This window comes from Salvelinus fontinalis, chromosome 28, assembly GCF_029448725.1.
Source record: "Salvelinus fontinalis isolate EN_2023a chromosome 28, ASM2944872v1, whole genome shotgun sequence".
NCBI lineage: Eukaryota > Metazoa > Chordata > Actinopteri > Salmoniformes > Salmonidae > Salvelinus > Salvelinus fontinalis.
The window spans coordinates 22,122,453-22,145,915 of NC_074692.1; the positions used below are offsets into that span (position 1 = coordinate 22,122,453).

The following is a 23,463-nucleotide window of genomic DNA, read 5'->3' on the forward strand; positions in this document are numbered from 1 at the left end:
CACCGAACAGGAGGAGACATAGAATCGCACGTCTCTCACCAAGGTAGGCCACCAGTACTTCCCTCTAAGACTTCGCACCATCCTCGAAATACCCGGGTGACCTGACGAGGGTAGACTATGAGCCCATCGAATCAATTGATCACGAACAGCGAGCGGCACAAACCTACGACCCTCCGGGCACTGTGGAGGCGCAGGTTCCTCCCTTAGTGCCCGCTCGATGTCCGCGTCCACCTCCCATACTACCGGTGCTACCAGCTTGGCAGCCGGAATGATGGGAGTAGGATCGATGGACCGGTCATCAGTGTCGTATAGGCGGGACAGCGCGTTGGCCTTAGTATTGAGGGAACCTGGTCGATACGAGATCGTAAAACGAAATCAGGTGAAATACATGGCCCACCTTGCCTGACGAGGATTCAGTCTCCTAGCTGATCGGATATACTCCAGGTTACGGTGGTCAGTCCAGATGAGGAAAGGGTGCTTAGCCAGTGTCTCCACACCTTCAGAGCCTTAACCATTGTCACGACTTCAACCGAGGCAGGCTCTCCTTCCCGTTCGGGTGGCGTTCGGCGGTCGTCGTCACCGGCCTATTAGCTGCCACTGACTCTTTTTCCTCCCCCCTCCTTATGTGTTTATTTGTTACACCTGTGTTCAGTTAAGTGGGTAATTAGTATGGCTTTATTTGTCAGCCAGCCCGTAGGCGTCTTTGTGCGGGATTGCTACTTTGTAAACCTTTTGGATTTCGGGAGTGGAGATTATATTTGTGGACTGGGATTGTTGCTCGTGTCGTTGGACTGTCGTGTATGTTCACCCAGTTCGTCCGTGTTGGACATTTGTGTTGGACAGTTGGGGATTAAAGACTCAACTTACTGAAGCTCTGCTGTCTCCTGCGTTTGACTTCGCACCCCCCCCCGACACCCAGGACGTTACAGAATCCCGCACCTAGAATGGAGTCAGCAGGAGCAGCAGCCAACCCTCTCCCATCGATGGAGGAACGGGTTCTCCACCACACCACCGTCCTCCATCGAATCGGATCCGCCATGGACCAGATGATGGAGAGAATGGAGCGATGGGAGAGGAGTGGGCTCCTCTCTCCACCTTCAGCTCCCCTTCCTCAGGACTCTTCATCCCCCGGCTCCAGCGCGCTCCGTCTTACGCTCCCGAGGGATTATGATGGAGCGGCGGCAGGGTGCCAGGGGTTTTTACTCCAGCTGGAGCTATACCTGGCCACTGTTCGCCCTACTCCCTCGGGAGCGGAGAGGGTGAGTGTCCTCGTCTCCTGCCTAACGGGTCGTGCTCTGGAGTGGGCCAACGCAGTCTGGAATGGCCCGGACTCAGCGAAGGAGCACTACCCAGAGTTTACCCGTCGCTTTCGTGCCGTGTTCGACCACCCCCCAGAGGGCCGAGCGGCGGGTGAGAGACTGTTTCATCTTAGGCAGGAGAAGAGGAGCGCACAGGATTTCGCGCTGGAGTTCCGGACCTTGGCCGCGGGATCAGGGTGGAACGACAGGGCCCTTATTGACCACTACCGGTGTAGTCTCCGGGAGGACGTCCGCAGGGAGCTAGCGTGTCGGGACATCGCTCTTTCTTTGGATGAGCTTATCGACATGTCCATCCGACTGGACAATCTGCTGGCTGCCCGCGGGCGTTCGGAGAGGGTCCTGTGCGTTCCACCACCTAGCGCCCCGGCTCCCATCCCAATGGAGTTGGGAGGGGCCGCGCCTAGGGGTACCGGAGGAGGAGGCCTCCCCTGCACCAGCTGTGGTCGGAGAGGACACAGGGCCGATCGGTGCTGGGGGGGTCTGTCTGGGAGTCGAGATGTCAGGCGGAACGCTTCTCGATCACCCCAGGTGAGTCAGCACCAAACTCACTCAGAACCCCCTGTTGGTCACATGTTTGTCTCAATTTTTTTCCCTTTATTTTTCCCCTCTTCCCAGCATAGGGCACTAGTAGATTCAGGTGCAGCTGGGAACTTTATGGATCGCGGACTCGCCCGAGAGTTGGGCGTTCCGCTTGTGCCGATAGATTCTCCCTTTCCCGTGCACTCCCTAGATACCCGGCCATTAGGGTCAGGGGTGGTCAGGGAGGCCACAGTTCCCCTGGACATGGTGACGCAGGGGAATCATAGGGAACGTATCAGTCTCTTTATTATTGATTCGCCTGCGTTTCCAGTGGTGCTGGGTATTCCCTGGTTGGCCCGGCACAATCCCAATATTTCGTGGAGACAAGGGGTTCTCCAGGGGTGGTCAGAGGAGTGTTCTGGAAGGTGTCTGGGAGTTTCCATTGGTGCCACGTCGGTGGAGAGTCCAGACCAGGGTTCCACGGTGCGCATTCCCCCCCGAGTATGCCGATTTGGCAATCGCTTTCTGTAAAAAGAAAGCGACGAAATTACCACCACATCGACCGGGTAGGGATTGTGCGATAGATCTCCAGGTTAACGCTGCGCTTCCCAAGAGTCACGTGTACCCTTTGTCCCAAGAGGAGACGTTGGCTATGGAGACATATGTTGCGGAGTCTCTGGGACAGGGGTACATTCGGCCCTCCATCTCACCCGTCTCCTCGAGTTTCTTTTTTGTGAAGAAGAAGGAGGGAGGTTTGCGTCCGTGTATTGATTATAGAGGTCTAAATGCCATCACAGTGGGGTTTAGTTACCCACTACCTCTCATCGCTTCGGCGGTGGAATCATTTCACGGAGCGCAGTTCTTTACAAAACTGGACCTCAGGAGCGCGTACAGTCTGGTGCGTATTCGGGAGGGGGACGAGTGGAAAACCGCATTTAGTACCACATCGGGCCATTATGAGTACTGCGTCATGCCGTATGGGTTAAAGAATGCTCCAGCTGTTTTCCAATCCTTTGTAGACGACATTCTCAGGGACCTGCACGTGCAGGGGGTAGTTGTGTATATCGATGACATTCTGATCTACTCAACTGCTCAAGCCGCGCATGTATCTCTGGTGCGCAAAGTGCTTGGCAGACTGCTGGAGCATGACCTATACGTCAAGGCTGAGAAGTGTGTGTTCTCCAAACAAGCCGTCTCCTTCCTGGGTTATCGCATTTCCACCTCGGGGGTGGTGGTGGAGAGTGACCGCATAAAGGCCGTGCGTAATTGGCCGACTCCAACCACGGTGAAAGAGGTGCAGCGGTTTTTGGGTTTTGCCAACTACTACCGGAGATTTATCCGGGGTTTTGGTCAGGTAGCGGCTCCCATTACCTCACTGCTAAAGGGGGGCCCGGTGCGGTTGCGGTGGTCAGCGGCGGCGGACGGAGCTTTCAACAGGTTGAAGGCTCTGTTCACGGATGCTCCCGTGTTGGCGCATCCGGATCCCTCTTTGGCATTCATAGTGGAGGTGGACGCGTCCGAGGCTGGGGTGGGTGCCGTGCTATCACAGCGCTCGGGTACGCCACCAAAACTCCGCCCCTGCGCTTTCTTCTCTAGTAAGCTCAGTGCAGCGGAGCGTAACTATGATGTGGGGGATCGGGAGTTGTTAGCGGTGGTCAGGGCTCTGAAGGTGTGGAGACACTGGCTTGAGGGGGCTAAACACCCCTTTCTCATCTGGACCGACCACCAGAATCTGGAGTATATTCGGGCAGCTCGGAGACTGAACCCGCGTCAGGCAAGGTGGGCCATGTTTTTCACCCGGTTTAGGTTCACGTTGTCCTACAGACCCGGCTCCCAAAACGTAAAGGCTGACGCACTGTCTCGCCTTTACGACACGGAGGATAGGACCACCGAGCCCACTCCCATCATCCCCGCCTCGAGGCTGATAGCGCCAGTGGTATGGGAGGTGGACTCGGACATCGAGCGGGCGTTACGGGCGGAACCCGCGCCTCCTCAGTGCCCGGCGGGCCGTAAGTACGTACCGCTTGGTGTTCGGGACCGACTGATTCGGTGGGCTCATGTCCTACCCTCCTCGGGTCACCCTGGGGTGACGAGGACAGTGGGGAGCCTTCGGGGAAGGTATTGGTGGCCTACCTTAGCTCGGGACGTTAGGGTTTATGTCTCCTCCTGTTCGGTATGCGCTCAGAGTAAGGCTCCTAGGCACCTTCCTAGAGGGAAGTTGCAACCCCTCCCCGTTCCACAACGGCCATGGTCTCATCTGTCCGTGGACTTCCTGACCGATCTCCCCCCTTCTCAGGGAAACACTACGGTTCTGGTAATTGTGGATCGGTTTTCTAAGTCCTGTCGTCTCCTCCCGTTGCCCGGTATCCCTACTGCCCTACAGACTGCGGAGGCCTTATTCACTCACGTCTTCCGGCACTACGGGGTGCCGGAGGACATCGTTTCTGATCGGGGCCCCCAGTTCACGTCCCGAGTATGGAGGGCGTTCATGGAGCGTCTGGGGGTCACGGTCAGCTTGACTTCCGGTTTTCACCCCGAGAGTAATGGGCAGGTGGAGAGAGTGAACCAGGAGGTGGGTAGGTTTCTGCGGTCCTATTGCCAGGACCGGCCAGGGGAGTGGGCGAGATACATTCCCTGGGCCGAGATGGCCCAGAACTCACTACGCCACTCCTCTACTAATGTGTCCCCCTTTCAGTGTGTGTTGGGGTACCAGCCGGTCCTGGCACCATGGCATCCGAGCCAGACCGAGGCTCCTGTGGTGGAGGAGTGGGTGCAGCGCTCCAAAGAGACCTGGAGGTCCGTCCAGGAGTCCCTTCAACAAGCTACTAGGAGGCAGAAGAGGAGCGCTGACCGCCACCGCAGTGAGGCTCCCGTGTTTGTACCGGGGGAGAGGGTCTGGCTCTCGACCCGAAACCTACCCCTCCGCTTGCCCTGCCGGAAGCTGAGGCCGCAGTGTGTAGGGCCCTTCAAAGTCCTGAGGAGAATAAACGAGGTGTGTTATCGATTAAAACTCCCTTCCTATTATCGTATTAACCCCTCGTTTCATGTGTCTCTCCTCAGGCCGGTGGTAGCTGGTCCCCTGCAGGACGGTGAGGTGCCGGAGGTCCCTCCTCCCCCTCTGGACATCGAGGGGTCCCCGGCGTACACGATACGGGCCATTCTGGACTCGAGACGCCGGGTGAGGGGCCTGCAGTACCTCGTGGACTGGGAGGGGTACGGTCCGGAGGAGAGGTGCTGGGTACCGGTGGAGGACATTTTGGATCCATCTATGTTAAGGGATTTCCATCGCCTCCATCCGGATCGCCCCGCGCCTCGTCCTCCGGGTCGACCTCGAGGCTGGTGTCGGCGCGCTGCGGGAGCCGCGCGTCAGAGGGGGGGTACTGTCACGACTTCAACCGAGGCAGGCTCTCCTTCCCGTTCGGGTGGCGTTCGGCGGTCGTCGTCACCGGCCTACTAGCTGCCACTGACTCTTTTTCCTCCCCCCTCCTTATGTGTTTATTTGTTACACCTGTGTTCAGTTAAGTGGGTAATTAGTATGGCTTTATTTGTCAGCCAGCCCGTAGGCGTCTTTGTGCGGGATTGCTACTTTGTAAACCTTTTGGATTTCGGGAGTGGAGATTGTATTTGTGGACTGGGATTGTTGCTCGTGTCGTTGGACTGTCGTGTATGTTCACCCAGTTCGTCCGTGTTGGACATTTGTGTTGGACAGTTGGGGATTAAAGACTCAACTTATTGAAGCTCTGCTGTCTCCTGCGTTTGACTTCGCACCCCCCCCCGACACCCAGGACGTTACAACCATGGCCAACAACTCCCTATCCCCCACATCATAATTCCACTCCGCTGGCCGGAACTTCTTCGAAAAAAAAGCACAGGGGCAGAGCTTCGGTGGCGTACCCGAGCGCTGGGAGAGCACAGCCCCAACCCCAGCCTCGGATGCGTCCACCTCAACTATGAACGCCAAAGAAGGGTCAGGATGTGCCAACACTGGCACGTTGGTGAACAGCGCCTTGAAACGACGGAAAGCTCCGTCCGCCTCTGTTGACCACTGCAAGCGCATCGGCCCCCCCCTTCAGCAGTGAGGTAATAGGGGCCGCCACCTTACCAAAACCCCGGTTAAACCGCCGGTAGTAATTGGCAAACCCTAAGAACCGCTGCACCTCCTTTACCGTGGTCGGAGTCGGCCAATTACGCACGGCCTTGACGCGGCCACCCTCCATTAACACCCTCGAGGTGGAAATGCGATAACCCAGGAAGGAAACGGCTCGTTTGGAAAACTCAGATTTCTCTGCCTTCACGTACAGGTCATGCTCCAGCAGTCGCCCAAGAACTTTGCGCACCAGAGACACATGCTCGGCGCGTGTAGCGGAGTAGATCAAGATCTCGTCAATATACACCACTACACCCTGTCCGTGCAGGTCTCTGAGAATCTCATCAACGAAGGATTGAAAGATGGCTGGAGCATTCTTTAACCCGTACGGCATGACGAGGTACTCATAATGGCCAGATGTGGTACCGCACGCGGTTTTCCACTCATCTCCCTCCCGAATACGCACCAGATTATACGTGCTCCTGAGGTCCAATTTCGTGAAGAATCGCTCCCCGTGAAATATTTCCACAGCCGTAGCGATGAGAGGTAGTGGGTAACTAAAACCCACAGTGATGGAATTTAGACCTCGATAATCAATACACGGACGCAAACCACCCTCCTTTTTCTTCACAAAAAAGAAACTCGAGGAGACGGGTGACATCGAGGGCCGAATGTACCCCTGTCCCAGAGCCTCCGTGACATATGTCTCCATAGCCAACGTCTCCTCCTGGGACAACGGATACACGTGACTCCTGGGGAGTGCAGAGTTTACCTGGTGGTTTATCACGCAATCCCCCTGTCGATGGGGTGGTAATAGGGTCGCCTTTCTCTTACTGAAGGCGATAGCCAAATCGGCATACTCAGCAGGAATGCGCACGGTGGAAACCTGGTCTGAACTCTCCACCGTTGTCGCACCGATGGAAACTCCTAAACACCTGCCTGAACACTCATCAGACCACCCCTGGAGAGCTCCCTGTCTCCACGAAATAGTAGGATTGTGAATAGCCAGCCAGGGAATCCCCAGCACCACCGGAAACGCAGGTGAATCGATAAGGAACAGACTAATCCGCTCCTTATGATTCCCCTGTGTCATCATCTCCAGAGGAATCGTGGCTTCCCTGACCAGCCATGACCCTAACGGTCGACTATCTAAGGAGTGCACGGGGAAGGGGGGGTCTACCTTGACTAACGGAATCCTCAACCTCTGGGTGAGTCCGCGATCTATAAAATTCCCCGCTGCGCCTGAATCGACTAGAGCCTTATGCTGGAGAGAGGGGAAAAACCTCAGAAAACAGATTAACAAAAACATGAGACCAACAGGAAGCTCTGGGAGAGTGTGGTGCTGACTCACCTGGGGTAACTGAGGAGTGTTCTGCCTGCCCTCTCGACTCCCAGATGGACTCCTCCAGCACCGACCGGAAGTGGGCCCACTCCGGCCACACTGGGTACAGGAGGAGCCTCCTCCTCCGGTCTCCCTAGACGCAGCCCCCTAGCTCCATAGGAATGGGAGCGGGGGGGGGGGGGGGGGGGGGAAGGGGGTGGAACTGACAGGACCCTTTCAGAACGTCCGCGAGCAGCCAGCAGATGGTCTAGCCGGATAGACATGTCAATCAGCTCATCCAAGCTGAGCGTAGTGTCCCGACAAGCCAGCTCCCTGCGGACGTCCTCTCTTAGGCTACACCTGTAATGGTCTATCAGGGCCCTGTCGTTCCACCCTGCTCCAGCGGCCAAAGTTCGGAAGTCCAACGCAAAATCCTGCACGCTCCTCGTCCCCTTCCGGAGATGGAACAACCTCTCACCCGCCGCTCGGCCATCCGGGGGATGATCGAACACGGCCCGGAAACGGCGGGTGAACTCCAGGTAGTGACCCCTCGCTGAGTCGGGCCTGTTCCAGACGGCGTTGGCCCACTTCAGGGCCCTACCCGTCAGGCAGGAGACGAGGACACTCACGCTCTCCTAGTCCGAGGGAGCAGGCCGAACGGTGGCCAGGTAGAGATCGAGTTGTAGCAGAAATCCCTGGCACCCTGCCGCTGGCTCCCTGGCACCGGATCCCGCTGGAGGAGATGGTAGAGTTGCTGGTGGGAGGGTGGGTGGGGTAGTAGGGAGACCACTCCTCTCCCAACGGTCCATCCTCTCCATCATCTGATCCATTGCTGATCCAATGCGATGGAGGATGGACGTATGATGAAGGACTCTCTCCTCCATCGTGGGGAGAGGGGTGGTCGCTGCTCCTGCTGACTCCATCTGGTGGTGCGGGCTTCTGTAACGACGGGTGAGTGAAATGAGTGAGGAGTCAAATGCAGAGAGCGAAATGAACGGGAAAACGCTTTAATGTCCTTCAAAAACGTAACAGGTCCAAAACATGGGTGAATGCCCAAAACACTGGCGCTAAACAAACCCCAAACCTCGTTACAAACACTGGACAGCGAAAACCCCAAAACAAGACACGATACATCACCAAACGTAACAACCATATATATATATATATATATATATATATATATTATTGTTTTGTGCTGCCCATTTCATCTGAAATATGTATAGACCACCCTAATAGGTGCTTGTCTTACGTCTATAAATATGGGTGTGATACACTTCTGACTACTGAACAATAACAAGTGCAATGTGTTGACTGTTGACGTGCTGTGAAGTGGAATGCTCTTTAAATTAAGCTCAATTTCAACAATTTCATTGTCCAGAGATGGTCTTGGGTTAACTATTCAACTACCGAGACATTTTTACTGCATAATGTTGATGTGTCGGTTACATGGAAAACGTGTCATATTTCTATTAGAGAAGTGTGATTTTTGATGTCTAATCCAAGTGAAAATGTTTTGAGATATTTTTAGAGCATAGAATATTCATACTTTGCATTACTCAGCTCAGCTCTGATTAACAAACAGGTTTGCTTACACAAGCTATTTGTTTTCATTTTCATGTATTGTGGATGACTGATGTGCATGGAGTGCCTGAGTTTCTGCATACCTGGTCTTATTGGCTCAGGGGGTATTTCATTGGACTTATGTTCTGGTTCTGTGAGTGTCTGTGTCTGTTTTTCATTATGTGTTTGTGTGTGTGTGTGGGGAGGGGGGGGGGGGGGGGTGCATGCTGGCCTTTAAAAGCCTGCTTAATGCTGTTTCTGTGCTATTGATTCCAATGCCATCATTTGCAGTGGGAGGCTGTGATCAGCGAGAGTGTTTTACACTCGAGGAAGGTTTGTTTCTGAGCAGAGCATATGATAGCTCTAGCCACTAAGTTAAGAGATCCTTGTGTGTGCCGGTTAAGCAAGCAGCAGCTGAACAGCTGGACCCGGATTTGAGAAGGCTGAGGCAAGGATTGTGTGGTGCTCTGTATAGGCTTCTTCAAATAAGATGAACAGCAGTGAAGGTATCTGCTCTATCCAATACATCCAATTTATAGTCAGGGCCATATGGCTGAAATTGTAGTTATGGAGACGGATGTGAGTGGGTGAAAAATACTCAATTCAAGAAAAGTAAAAATGTGAACATTGTGGTTTAAGGCAGCAACACCCCTCAATATGTAAGTAGATGAAGAGAGAGAGAGAGATGGAGAGAGAGAAATAAATAAAGGAGAGGGGAAGAAAGAGGGAAAGAGAAAGAGTGTGAGAGAGCGGGCGAGCCTAACTTTCATTAGGCTAGTATGATTCTCAAGCCAACTAGTGTAAACTCTAGAGATTCCATGTTGGAGAACTTAATCCTGTTTTCATGAAAACATAATTAGAGGTAGAATGTTTTGGTGCATTGTTGTGACATTACATAGTCGAAGCTAATCTGTCATCTTGTCAAGGTGACCATGCTCAGACCTGCCCATGCCCCATATAATTAATTCAAGACATGAACGTACATAAATAGCTCAAACTGTAGGATAAATGTACCATGATTCGTTTGACGTGCAGGGTGGCCTGTATGGTTTATAATGTTTCATATATGGAATAGAAAACCGCGCAGTGAAATCCACAGTCACTGCGCCCTTGGTTGCGCGTCTTTTACGCTGTGTCTCTTTAAATACAGTAGGCAGTGCTGTCGGCCTGTGTGGAGCGCAGAGCGCAGTTACCCCTATGGTGTGCACGATCCGCAGGGCTGTTTGACAGGCACTCTGGACACGCAGAGACAAGTCGCCTCACCGTGACACGCTGGCTGCATCATACCGATTTTGACCTAACAGCAGATTACGGGGTACGGAAATGATCGTCTCCTGCGTACCGTCATCAACATAATTTAGTTTTTTTCAAGGACCATATGCTATTCTGCCTTATTCTGTCCTTGTAAATAAGCTTGTGGCAGCATCCACAGAATGGTGTATTGAACTAGACAGAGATTGGTTTGTAACGGGATTGAGAATCGCAGTGACAGAGGACAGAGGACAGACGTCATGGTGAATACATACATGAGATACCCTATCGCAACATTTAGACTACCACTGGATCTATACTCTTCATTTTGTGAGGAATTTTCACGGAGCACGGACCAAGATTGTGAATGAGAGCTGTATCAGACCGATTCTTATTTCAGTTGCGTCTTTCCATTAGGTTCAGCCAAATATTTCCGTATATGCGGTAACGGATTGTATTCGACTCTCCCTTGGATTACTCTCTTATGACTCCTATTTGAGGTAGGTTATGCACCTTATCATATTTTATTTATTTAAATGGAACAATTATTATTTTTTGCCAGATATGAAATTGTAGGCTATTATGGGCGTTTTCTATAAGCAGATGAACATTTACTTGTAAATGTATTGTACGCTATAACGTCTATCAGCAGATTTCTGATGTATAAAATCTGGTTCTATCAGCTGGTTTCTATATAATATCTGAGAAATGTGCCCCCATCACAATTGTTGACTTTCAGACAGTGTAGTGTAATTTCAGCAAACCCCATGCAGTGTTACAACTTGTTCACTACTCATCATTGGTCCTCTTCTCTCCCCTTGGATCTTTATGTACGCTGCAGTGGGCTCTGCCATAAATGTAAGTAATACAAACATCTGAATGTAGCCTACAGCCTATAGCTTATTAAAAGTAGACCATTATTTTTGGTTGTGGTGAGAGACCTACTTGTTGTGTTTACTGTGTGTACTGACATGTATGTGTAACTGATAGATGTGCGCGCACACACACACACACACACACACACACACACACACACACACACACACACACACACACACACACACACACACACACACACACACACACACACACACACACACACACACACACACACAGACACACAAACACACACACACACACACACACACACACTACATGTTAATGTATGTCAATTGTAAAGTCTTTTGTCTGCAATGTCTTTTCCGTTACGAGTCGGACCCCAGTATAACTAGCTGTCGCCATTGGCGTCAGCTAATGGGAAACAAAATCAAAAACCAAATGATCACTGGTAGCTAATGGTGGAAAGAGTCATTATCACTGAGCTGACATGGAAAACATAACAGATGTGCCTACCATTACCGGACCAGGATGCCTGCTTTATTTATTCTAACAGAATCTAAAAGCAAGAATAGTTTTATTTAATTCATTTTCTTGCATATGTTCTACATACAGTATATTACAAAGAAAGAGGTCAGAAAAGAGGGTAAAACAATAGTCCCATTAGCAAGTTATTTGATTTTGGACTGGGTATGTGATGCTATCTATATCTATCTGATTCACCTCAACCCCAAATAAGATCAATTTGTTTAATTTGTGACTGCCAGCACTGAACACAGTGTGGATCTCACAACAACACCTTGTGATACATGCAGAGTTTATTTGGATTAGTTAAGTGCTGATGCAAATGTGAGAGCGCCCTAGTCTCCACCAGTAGCCAACTCATCCCAGCGTGTGCCATCATGCCGAGTCAGTGGCTCAGCTAGGCTGCATGTAAGTATTCCCCTGCCTGTTCTGGAGGGCTGGCTTTATGTAAATATCATGTGGCCTTGAATCAACACATCGCCACTCTCACTTTGCCCAAAGTGTGAAGTAGCTGGACTTTCTTTAGAGCCCTCATGCTAATGTTTAACTAGCATAATGATTTGCAGATCTACCTCAGAGAGCAGAGGAGACCTGCCTGTCTCTCTGCCTTCCTGACTTTCTGCGTTCACTTCCTTCACCCTCTGTTGTTCTGTTACTAGAGCTAATGACATGCTTCGATATATGTTAGGAGATTTATTCTCCTTTGTGGCAGCTCAGTAATGGGGCAATTGACTGAAGTGATATTCAGTGGTATTTATCATGAAGCATCATCATCTGTCAGCAGGTGCTCTCCAGAAGCATATTTATTCAGTAAGTACTGGAGGTAAGCAAACATTCCCACATTTAATAGCTTTCTTGGGTCAGAATAACAGAATAGCAATATCTTAAGTCTGTAAAATGACAACAAGGCCTTGAAATGCCCAGTTATTAATGCTAGTACTGTTGCCATTGTTCAGTAGCCTATGGGCAATTCCACGGTAACAGAAATGTATGACAAACAAAAACCATTGATTTGAAAGTTTAACAAACCATACTACTCTATGCACAAGGACTACTTTTAACAATTACCACATAAAAACATACAAAAACGAATTCAGTGGAAAAACTGTGCAGATGCAAACTTGGGTAATGTAATTACAGTAAAATCCCCCTCAGGTTTAATGTAACCACGTTTTCCAAAAACTCTGCAGAAAGATAGGGGTGTCAGCTATGACATGCCACCTTGAGTTTGTTTATTGAACTACAGTAAGTGAGGTGAATTTACACCCGGTAACGGAATTACATCATGGGTCCCTGATCTGTACAACACAGAAATGTTGACTTTCACAAGTTTGGACATCACAGCTGAGAATTGCAGGGCACAGTAGAATACAGCATGGTACAATACAGCACAGCAATGCAGAGTAGAGTTTAGTACAGTGCAGTACAGTACAGTAAACTAGAGTATGGTTCAGTACAGTATACAGTACAATATACTGTACTATACTATACTTTTCTTTACTGTGCTGCATTTTACTGCACTCTACTCAATATACTGTATTGCACTGTACTCTACTTAATGTACTGTATTGTACTGTACTATCTAAACTTGGGAAACATATGTCTATGATAGTTTCAGATTTGGTCTAGTCTGGTCCGTCTGTGGACGTTAACATCAAGGCCAAGGTGGACTGACCAAATTTCAACTACTTTTCAACGTCTATGGACATCCGGTGTCGGCCGGTGCTCAGTGGGTGAGGATGCTGGTTACAGGAAATGGAAAGAGAGGGGCTCATGGGTAGGTGTCAGTAAGAGCTGGGAGAGGTGAAATTAACTGGAGAGTGAGAGAGAAAGGCAGAGAGAGAGAAAGGCAGAGAGAGAGAGAGAGAGAGAGAGAGAGAGAGAGAAAGAGAGAGAGAGAGAGAGAGAGGGAGAGGGAAGGGTTGTCCAGACTGACTGTTTTACTCTTGGTTTGATCACCAGATGACAGAAAGACAAAGTAAAACAGTTATCAGTTGAACATAACAGTACGCCAGTGGAAGGGAGGACAGTAGCAGGTAACACAACTGTGGTTTGTGATTTTTATGATATCCTATTGTAGCCAATTCAGTTGCAGTAATTCCATTACCAATTTGGATAATGGAATTACGATTTTTAATCACGTAATAATTCATAAACAAAATAGACAAAATTTAACTATAATTTAACTATAACTAATTGGTAGGCCTATCTTTACATGTTGCTTCTGTGAACTTTCATTATCCTCCCTCATGACAAATGAGAAAATATCTTAAAGATATGTGGGTTTTTGGCAATATTTCTTAAACTTACAGAAGGTAACAATATCTCCAAAACGAAATATAAGTGTTGGTATTAGTTGACAGGGGTGTTTACGTCAACATTATTGCCTTTTGATGTATTTCTGATACCCTTTAACACTTTTTCTTGTTGATTTCTTTTCAGAGCTCTTTTCCATCCATAAATCAAAGCCTTTACTTATGTATGTCTAATTTTTAAGATGGAAAATGGTTGAAAAATGTATCTGTGCCTTCATTTCCCAAAACTATAGAGTCTTAGCTTTCATTTGACACCCAATTGATATGCTCCTATCAACTTCACATAATGTTCCTCATGGGTCCTTTTCCGTGGAAATACCTGTTGTCATCACGCTCTCGAGTTCACTGGTATCAAACCGAGTACTCACTATTAATGGCAGGTTGTATATATTATATAAGTGTCAACACCTTCTACTTTTAAATCAGATGGATTAATTATAAGTCACACATTTTGAAAATGACATTTTGATTTGATTTATTAGCATCCCCATTAGTCGACGCCAATGACGACAGCTGGTCTTACTGGGGTCCAACATATAACAAAAATACATTACAGACAAAATACTTTACAATTTATGTACATTTAAAAAAACATAATTATCTTTACTGTAGCTGACAGAAGCTTTCCCGCACCCCAGCCATCTACTAGCCTGAGGCTGAAAATGGGGGGACAGGCTAGTGACATGAACGCTCAAGGGGGATTCAATTCTGAGTGAGGCTGTGCCAAGCAGCAACAGGATATCTAAATAATGTTCCTCTACCCCCCTCACAGTTAGCTTGGAACAAGAGGCAGCCAGGTGCTCTCAATGACTGTTATTGGAATGCTAGCTAACCATGGTGATAACTGATGCATGGTACAGTATTTTGTAGTATTACCCATTCGTTCTTATCAAAACGATTGAATTCTCAGCATTCTCAGGAGAATACTGAGAAATCATTCAGTCCAATTATACACCAGGGCAGCTGACACGTTCGTTGTGAGTGCTCATTCCTGTCAACCTTACAAGAATCTTTCAAAGAACAGTTTTTCAAAATATAGTATGTAAATAAAGGTAACTGCCCAAAAAAAGGAAATACTTTAGTAAATGAGGGATACAAAGTATATTGAAAGCCAGTGCTTCCACATAGGTGTGGTCCCTGAGTTAATTACACATCATGCTTTGGGTCATGTATAAAAGCTCCCAGTTTCCCATTGTTTTGGCTGCCATGGCTAGAAGAAGAGATCCCAGTGACTTTGAAAGAGGGCTCTCAAAGGAGCATAGGGTGCTTAAAGGGTGTGTGTCTCTGTCACCAGCTCTCAACCCAATTGAACACTTTCGGGAAATTCTGGAGCGGCGCCTGAGACAGCGTTTTCCACCACCATCAACAAAAAAACTAATTATGAAATTTTGTCATGGAAGAACGGTGTCGCATCCCTCCAATAGAGTTTCAGGCAGTTGTAGAATCTATGCCAAGGTGCATTGAAGCTGTTCAGGTGGCTCGTGGTGCCCAATGCCCTATTAAGACACTTTATGTCAGTGTTTCCTTTATTTTGACAGTTACCTGTAGTATTTAATTTTGAATTTCAGAGGGGTTTATTGCTAGCAGGCTTAGCACCCAGCCCAATGGAGCACTTTAAAGCCTCTCAGATATGCAGCCCTCTGTAGAGCCATGACCAGAGCAGCACAGAGTCCAGAATCACAGTGACGAAGGCTTTGAATTTCTTCAGCGTTTATGTTGCTTCCTTATCGCTTTATCCTCTTGTTGACCTCTCAGTGACTCCTCATGGATCGGAACCAGTGGCTCTGGTCTGTGAAGATAACCAGGGGAGCTGACATGAAGGAGAACATCCATGTCTGAGCTTGTCATAGCATTGAAACCCTCTGAACCCTGCTGCTTTATGGGGAGGCACTGTACTTTACTGTGTGTATGTTTGATGATGTGCTCTCTCTATCGATATTTCGTCATCGTGAATGGATGCCAAGATTCTCATTAGAGTGTATACAGAAATAGCCTGGCTATAGAATCAGTGTTGAGTGCTTAAGCTCTGGCATGTGGACAATGTCTCCTCACTGTTCCCTGGGTTTCGTCAGTGCAGTGTCTCAGTGAAGTGGTACATTAGACAGAGGGAATTGATGGTTTTCTGTACTCATTGTCAAATGCTGTTTTGGAGCAGAATAAGGCTGAATGTTTCAGACAAGGAAGAATCATAGACACACAGAACAGCAGATCTCTGAGGACTTATAGGACTTATATATATATATAGTGATGGCTCAGTCATATGTTTTTCTGAGGGAAATGACAGAAACATATACGTACACTTACAGCTCTCTGATTGTTTCTAGTATAAGTAAGTATGACTTTATGTTTCATGTTCTCCTTTGTGGCACAGAGGAAAATGCTCTATTATTATATAAACGCTAATATTTCCTTAAAGGACAAGATGATTTTGGAGTGGGGATTATCTGCAAGACTCTTTGATCAGTTCCTGGGAAGGCCCAAGGAGGGTTGGCTTTGCTGTATTCATATCTCAGACAGATTTTTTGCTCAGACCGGGATAATCTGTAACAGTGCGATTTTTCAGTAAATAATACTCAAGTAATAACTGCCTGAAAATGGTAAGTTAACATTGTGTGGAGAAAGGCCAGACTATGGGAAAACCCTCAAATATGAGACTTAAGTCGCAAGATGATGTCCTAATTGGGTATAACATTGACATTGTGTGTGTGCACGCGTGTGGGTGTGTGTGCCTGCGTATATAGTTGCATGTGTTTGTGTGTATGTCGCTGTTATGCATTCCATTCACTTCATCCTCATCGAACACTTTCATGTTTTGTTTATGCTGATGTTGTTACTCTTGAGGTGTTTTAAGAGCCAGCCTGTGGACAGATGTTCCTCTCGGATGTGAACCCAGGCCTGTTCACTTAGAGTAATTCTCCTCCGCTGGGCCTCCTCCAGCAGACAGCACATAGAACAAGGCACGCTGTGTACAGTTTTAGGAAGCTGGTGGTGGGCTGGTCATGGTGTGTGTGTGGGTGGCTGGGGGGTCCAGCATGCTGGGATGCAGCTGTCAGTGAATCACCAGTGTGTTTCCCTGTGCGTTGTGGAGTCTGTCACTGTTAACATGTTGTTGTGGAAGATTCGGCCACCACAATCTCTAACGGTGTCTGCCTGGCCATTAGCTGTGGGGTCTGCCCACCGATGAGGAAGGATGATGTATCAGCTGTGTTAAAGGCGTCCCAATGGCGATGGATGACTGCGGGACGCCGTAGAAAGGGTAGGCCACTGTCAGCACCGTCACAGAAACAAGGAGATGACTTGTCATCATTCCCGTCATTAGCCAAGGTCATTACTGTAACACTGCTAGTCAGTGTGTGAATCCACTCTATAATGCCGGTTGTGTTTAGAGGTGGCTTGTTTATAAACTGTAATGTGGTTATCAACAGCGGGCTCATACCCTCTGGTCCTTATTGTATACATGAACTTCAATTGGTGTTGTGTTTTGATGATTTAAATGTATTCAGTTGGCTTTGTCAGTCATTTATTTATTAGACATTGTATTGCAGAGGAAGTCATCAGAATACTCATCATGTATGCTCATCATCCCCAGCATTCACATCATCCATCAATCAACTGGTTTTGAAAGGTTGATAACAGGTCTTCTCAGTTGGCAGAGTTGAAGTAGATAACGCATATGCTTTTAAGCTCTTCCCTGACATACACATGCTTATTAACCCAAAATGGCTGATTAGGCCTGATCGTCAGCCACTGTAGAAGTACCTTCCCAAGGCCTAATCACGTGATTCCCTCATCAATACTAACTCTAACACTACCCTACTCTCCCCTTGTGTGTGGGTGTGTGTGGGTGTGGGGGTGTGTGTGTGTGTGGGGCGGGGGGGGGGTATGTGTGTGTGTGTGACAGAGAAAAAGAGTGTGGACACTAGAGAATTAGAGAGTGAGGGGAAAAAGAGAGAAAGAATAGTCCATTATGTAGTCAATGGCTGACCTTGAGATACGGCCAGTCATAGGGATTAGAACATCAGCCAACAGTAATTGCTGTCCTACAATAATAGACCCTCTTGTTCATCCTTGAACTTGGTTGCTGACACACAAACAACCCTTTGTCTCCATCAAACTACTGGATCATGTTTTCTCTTCCTGGTTTACCAAGAGGGCACTACCTGCCAACACCCATCCTCCTAAAACACAGACTTTTAGTTCTCTGGTTCCACTTTCAGCGCGTCTTAAAGCAGAGAGATGTAGTTACTGGCGCCAGTGTGTAACTCAGAGAGCCATTTAACTTGGGTTAATCCTGAGCCTTAAACTAAAGCCCCATTGATATTTAACACACAACTTCCACAGCCTGGAGATTTCCACGCTATTATAATCCATTCCGCAAATGAATTCCCATATTAAAGTAATGAATGCCTCCTTAGGCTGATGAGCGTTGGAACATGTGGGAAGAAAGATAAACACAGCATTTATTTCATAATTTATCTTTTTGTTTTGAGCTACAGTTTCTGACTGATGAATTCAGGCTCTGTTTGGGTAACAAGTTGCAGATATTACCCAGATCTTCTCCTTGCTGGTAGAAGAATGCAACTATTGTATGGTCTGTAGTAAGTTACACATACCTCATCTTCACAATAATATTCTTGCACAATAATCTAGTTTACCAATTTAAGGCCTAGTTATGTAGAGAACCATGGTGAATCTGCACTGCATGGGACAGTAGGAAATAAGAAATGGACTGACACAGTGGATCCAAACCCATATTCAGAAAGCTCTGTGAAGAATCAGACAGGCTTCACTTAAAAGAGGAAAGGGAAGAGATATTTCATATTAATGCTCCTTCCTCCCTCCAATGCAGCACCAGTTGTTGGTCTGATAAAGGATATGAGAAGAGAGATCCCCTGTGGGTCTGTCTGTCTGTCTACAGGGAGAGGCAGCAGCCTATCAGATCTCCTCTCCTCTCCCCTCTTCTTGGTGGGCCCTAATTGGGCTGTCACACCTGCCATGCAGATTTGTCAGAATGCTGTGAATTGAAGTTCCTCGCAAAATCACAGGGTGCATCCCACTGTTCCTGCTAGAAGTCTCTACATACAACAGGCCTGTTACTGCTGTGTAATTCAAATCAAATCCAATTTTATTTTTCACGTTTCGTAAACAACAGGTGACTAACAATGAAATGCTTACTTACGGGCCCTTCCCAACAGTGTAGAGAGAAAAAAAGATAAATAGTAGAAAAGTAATAACACAAGGAAAAAAACTATTATCATGGAATAAGTGGTTAAACGAGTACTAATGAGGGGCCCACAGTTGGTTATGCACCATTGGGAACAATTACATGAAGGATGAACCTTAAATGTTCTTACAATATGTTTTCTGCTCTTCATGACTAGGATTTTGTAATGTAATGTAATGCAGTAGCCAAGCTCTGTCTTTTTACTATAAGACCTGCAATTGTTACCGTTCCACAATGTTTTAATTCAAAGAGTTGGCTCCTGCACTACAAGCATCAAAAAGGATGTCTTAAAGGCCCAGTACAGTCAAAAACATGATTTCCTGTGTTTTATATATATTTCCACACTAGGAGATTGGAATAATACTGTGAAATGATGATAATGCCCTTTAGTGTAAGAGCTGTTTGAAATGTCAGTCTGTTTTGGTGGGATGGAGTTTTACCCTGCCTGGAGACATCACCAATAACAGCTAGTTTTAGGTTTCCCCCGGCCATTCGGACCACTCTCAGACAGTCGTAGCAAAATTCTTGCTTGATAAATTGCTCTTTGCTAGGAAGCAATTTTTAAAAAATGTTTAAAACAATCACAGTAAGGGACTCAATTGTTAACCAGAAATGATTTGATATTGAGATAAAAACATCTGCATTGGACCTTTTAAGTATTAGCCTGGCATTGTTTCTAGTCTGGTGAGAAGTAGTAAGCATGCTCATTCATTCTCCATCTGTCAGTGAAGTCACATAGGTCTGGTGAGATGTTTGGTGTCACATTATTACACAGTGCCTGGTCATCCACGTGGCAGGGCCCATGCCATGTCAGCTCCCATCATCTCTTGTGTCTACTCTGTGTTGACAGCATGTGTCAGTACCAGGTCTCTTATAGATGTGCCTGAGGATGACTCAGCTCACTCAGTCCCTCACTGACTCCCTGGTGGAAACATTTCCCCATGCAGCCACATGGACATAAACAAGGTCTTGCTGAAAGGTTAGATTGAGGCCAGGGTTGGGAATGCTATATTGCTGCTACTACAGTATGTAGCTATGACTTATTCATGGGGAACATAACCCCAAGTGTTGCTGGTATGATTATACCTAGGCTGGGAAAAGGCTGTGTGACTTCTGTGGATGGATGATGCTTCAAATCCTAAGTGGATGTTATACTATTATTCTGTTGAATACAGCTCTCAACCCAGACGGAGGAAGCTGTGTATAAAATATGTGTGTTGGCATGCATGGTGTGTATTCAGGGGCAAAGTGCTTGCCCCTGAATACACTACTCTCCTCTCATCGTACCCATATTGAAAGCAATGTTTGAATTAGGATTTATTACTACTATTTTCCCTTAGCAACCTTCATGGCTCTGTGAAGAGCCTCATACAATGTCCTCCTTGCCTTCCTCTACCCCCCTCTTTTCTCTCTTCCTCTTCATCAGTTTTATTATCTTTTCCTCCAAGTCTCTACTACAACTCTGCATGGCCACTTCCCCTGAGAGTGAGAGAGAGAATGAGAGAGAATCTCTCTCTCTCTCTCCATTTCACCTGGGACTTGAGTGCTTTGTGCACTTCATATTTTATTCATCCTGTGAGTGAGAGGCTGCAGTACAGAGGCTTCCTCAATCCTGTGAGCCCAGAGCACGTCTCTGCAGCTGTCATACTGTCTGCAGCCCAGCTGCACGTACTCTCCCTTCTGCGGCAGCAGCACACACTCATATCACACCACTCTCCACTGGACACACAACACATGCATACCTCTCCATAAAATACAAAAGCTGCAGTTCCTTGATTTCCTTTTCCTCAATCTCATGTCATGTGATATTCTGATTGAATGGACACAAAAAGGCAGTGCTTTCTGAGACCTGAAAAGCAATGATACTGATTCTTAACAGAGTTGCACCTTTTCCTTTTGTTTAATCAGTTTACTAAGAATCTGGAAATGTAATCTCTAACTGGCAGCACCTACACTAATTAGTGATGTGCAACAGGAATGCACTTTTTAAAATTCTTAACTTCCACTGTTGGATAGGAGATTGAGGTTACAGTAGATTTTACCATGCTCCTCTTCATTATCCATCAACCCTTTAGGGCTACATACATTCATTAGCTTCTTCCTTCCTGTCTGAGTGAAGAGGCAAAAAGAGCAACAACAATAACAACAACATCAGTCTTCCAGAAATAGAAACAGCAGTGAGCAACAGGGACTCCCTCTAACGATGGCCCCTCTTTAATTAATGTGGCTGTGATGATATCCGGCTGCCGGTGCTACTCAGCCTTTTCAGGCAGATTGGCGTGATGAGTAGGCCCATGGTTCATTGGCCGTTCTGCAAGAGGAGGCATGCTCACGGAACTCTCAACCCCAACCTTACCCCACACCACCCCATCACCCTCTCTCTCCCCCAAAACAAGTACATCCAGCCCTGTTGGTCCTGGCCACTGCCTGACATGACTGCTCACTGTTGCAGAGCTCTGATGAAAAGACGAAATGCCCTGGGCTTTCGGAGGCGATCCACTGCAGTGGTAAAGCAGTGTTCATCAGGGTGAGAGGCAGGTTCACACGCTTCTCTTCTCATCCTCATCATACCCTCTCTTGGTATGCTAAGGTTCAGGCAAAGGCCTCTGGAGTCTGCTCAATCTCTATGGCTCAAAATAGTCATCAGGCTGTTCAGGTTTTCCTGAGGAGAACTAGAAACAGAGTATAGAGTCCATGGACATTGTGAGGACATTGAGCTTTCTGTACCTAGAAATGCTTTCTGAATAGAAAATAATGCCTTATAAGCAGTCCACAATGAAGGACTATTTGGATTTATGTACAGTAGAGGTCGACCGATTAATTAGGGACGATTTCAAGTTTTCATAACAATCGGTAGTCGGCATTTTTGGACACCGATCATGGCCGATTACATTGCACTACACGAGGAGACTGACTACCTGTTATGCAAGTGCAGCAAGGAGCAAAGGTAAGGTGCTAGCTAGCATTTAACGTATCTTGTAAAAAACAATCAATCTTAACATAATCACTAGTTAACTACACATGGTTGATGATATTACTAGTTTATCTAGCTTGTCCTGCGTTGCTTAAAATCGATGCAGTGCCTGTTAATTTATCATTGAATCATAGCCTACTTCGCCAAGTGGGTGATTTAACAAGCTCATTTGCGAAAAAAGTACTGTCGTTGCACCAATGTGTACCTAACCATAAACATCAACGCCTTTCTTAAAATCAATACACAAGTATGTATATTTTAAACCTGCATATTTAGTTAATATTGCCTGCTAACATGAATTACTTTTAACTAGGGAAATTAGGTCACTTCTCTTGTGTTCTGTGCAACAGAGTCAGGGTATATGCAGCACTTTGGGCCGCCTGGCTCGTTGCAAACTAATTTGACAGAATTTTACGTAATTATGACATGAAATTGAAGGTTGTACAAGCAACAGCAATATTTACACTTATGGATGCCACCCTTTAGATAAAATACGTAACGGTTCCATATTTCACTGAAAGAATAAACGTTTTGTTTTCGAAATGATAGTTTCCGGATTTGACCATATTAATGACCTACGGCTCGTATTTCTGTGTGTTATTATGTTATAATTAAGTCTATGATTTGATAGAGCAGTCTGACTGAGTGCTGGTAGGCAGCAGCAGGCTCGTAAGCATTCATTCAAACAGCACTTTACTGCGTTTGCCAGCAGCTCTTCACAATGCTTCAAGCATTGCGCTGTTTATGACTTTAAGTCTATCAACTCCTGAGATTAGACTGGCAATAATAAAGTACCTATTAGAACATCCAATAGTCAAAGGTATATGAAATACAAATATTATAGAGAGAAATAGTCCTATAATAACTACAAACTAAAACTTCTTACCTGGGAATATTGAAGACTCGTGTTAAAAGGAACCACCAGCTTTCATATGTTCTCATGTTCTGAGCAAGGAACTTAAACGTTAGCTCTTTTACATGACACATATTGCACTTTTACTTTCTTATCCAACACTTTGTTTTTGCATTATTTAAACCAAATTGAACATGTTTCATTATTTATTTGAGACTAAATTGATTTTATTGATGTATTATATTAAGTTAAAATAAATGTTCATTGTTCATTCAGTATTGCTGTAATTGTCATTATTACAAATATATAAAAACCGGACGATTAATCGCTATCTGATTTTTTTGGTCCTCCAACAAATCGGTATCGGCGTTGAAAAATCATAATCGGTCGACCTCTAATGTACAGTACAGTATAATATGCAGCCATTTTCTGCTGCATAGTGAAATGTGCCAATTTGAATGTGCCTTTCAGTTTCATTAGACTCCCAGGCTGTTAAAACAAGAAACGGTTTGTTCCTTGCGCCCCTCACGGTATAAGCACATCCTGGTCTAGAGTCAGACTGGCAGACAGACAACTTTCTGCTTCCCCCCTAATCATGTGTCATCCTATCTGAATTGGCCTTGAGACATTGTCACACAGCTAAGAGGAGGAGTATTGCGTATTGAATGTTGAAAGGGG

General features: G+C 46.8%; 1 protein-coding gene across 3 annotated transcripts in view; it reads left to right on the forward strand.

Moving 5' to 3' along the window:
- The first annotated feature begins 9,968 nt into the window (after positions 1–9,968).
- wscd2 (WSC domain containing 2) overlaps positions 9,969–23,463 on the forward strand; it is an 84,306-nt gene continuing 70,811 nt past the window's right edge. For 2 of the 3 annotated variants that reach the window (XM_055887092.1, XM_055887094.1), the window contains exons 1-2: positions 9,969–10,557; positions 10,899–10,915. The gene's annotated coding sequence lies outside the window, so the exon portion shown is untranslated. The remainder of the gene's footprint in view (positions 10,558–10,898; positions 10,916–23,463) is intronic. The other variant, XM_055887093.1, reaches the window with a different exon arrangement.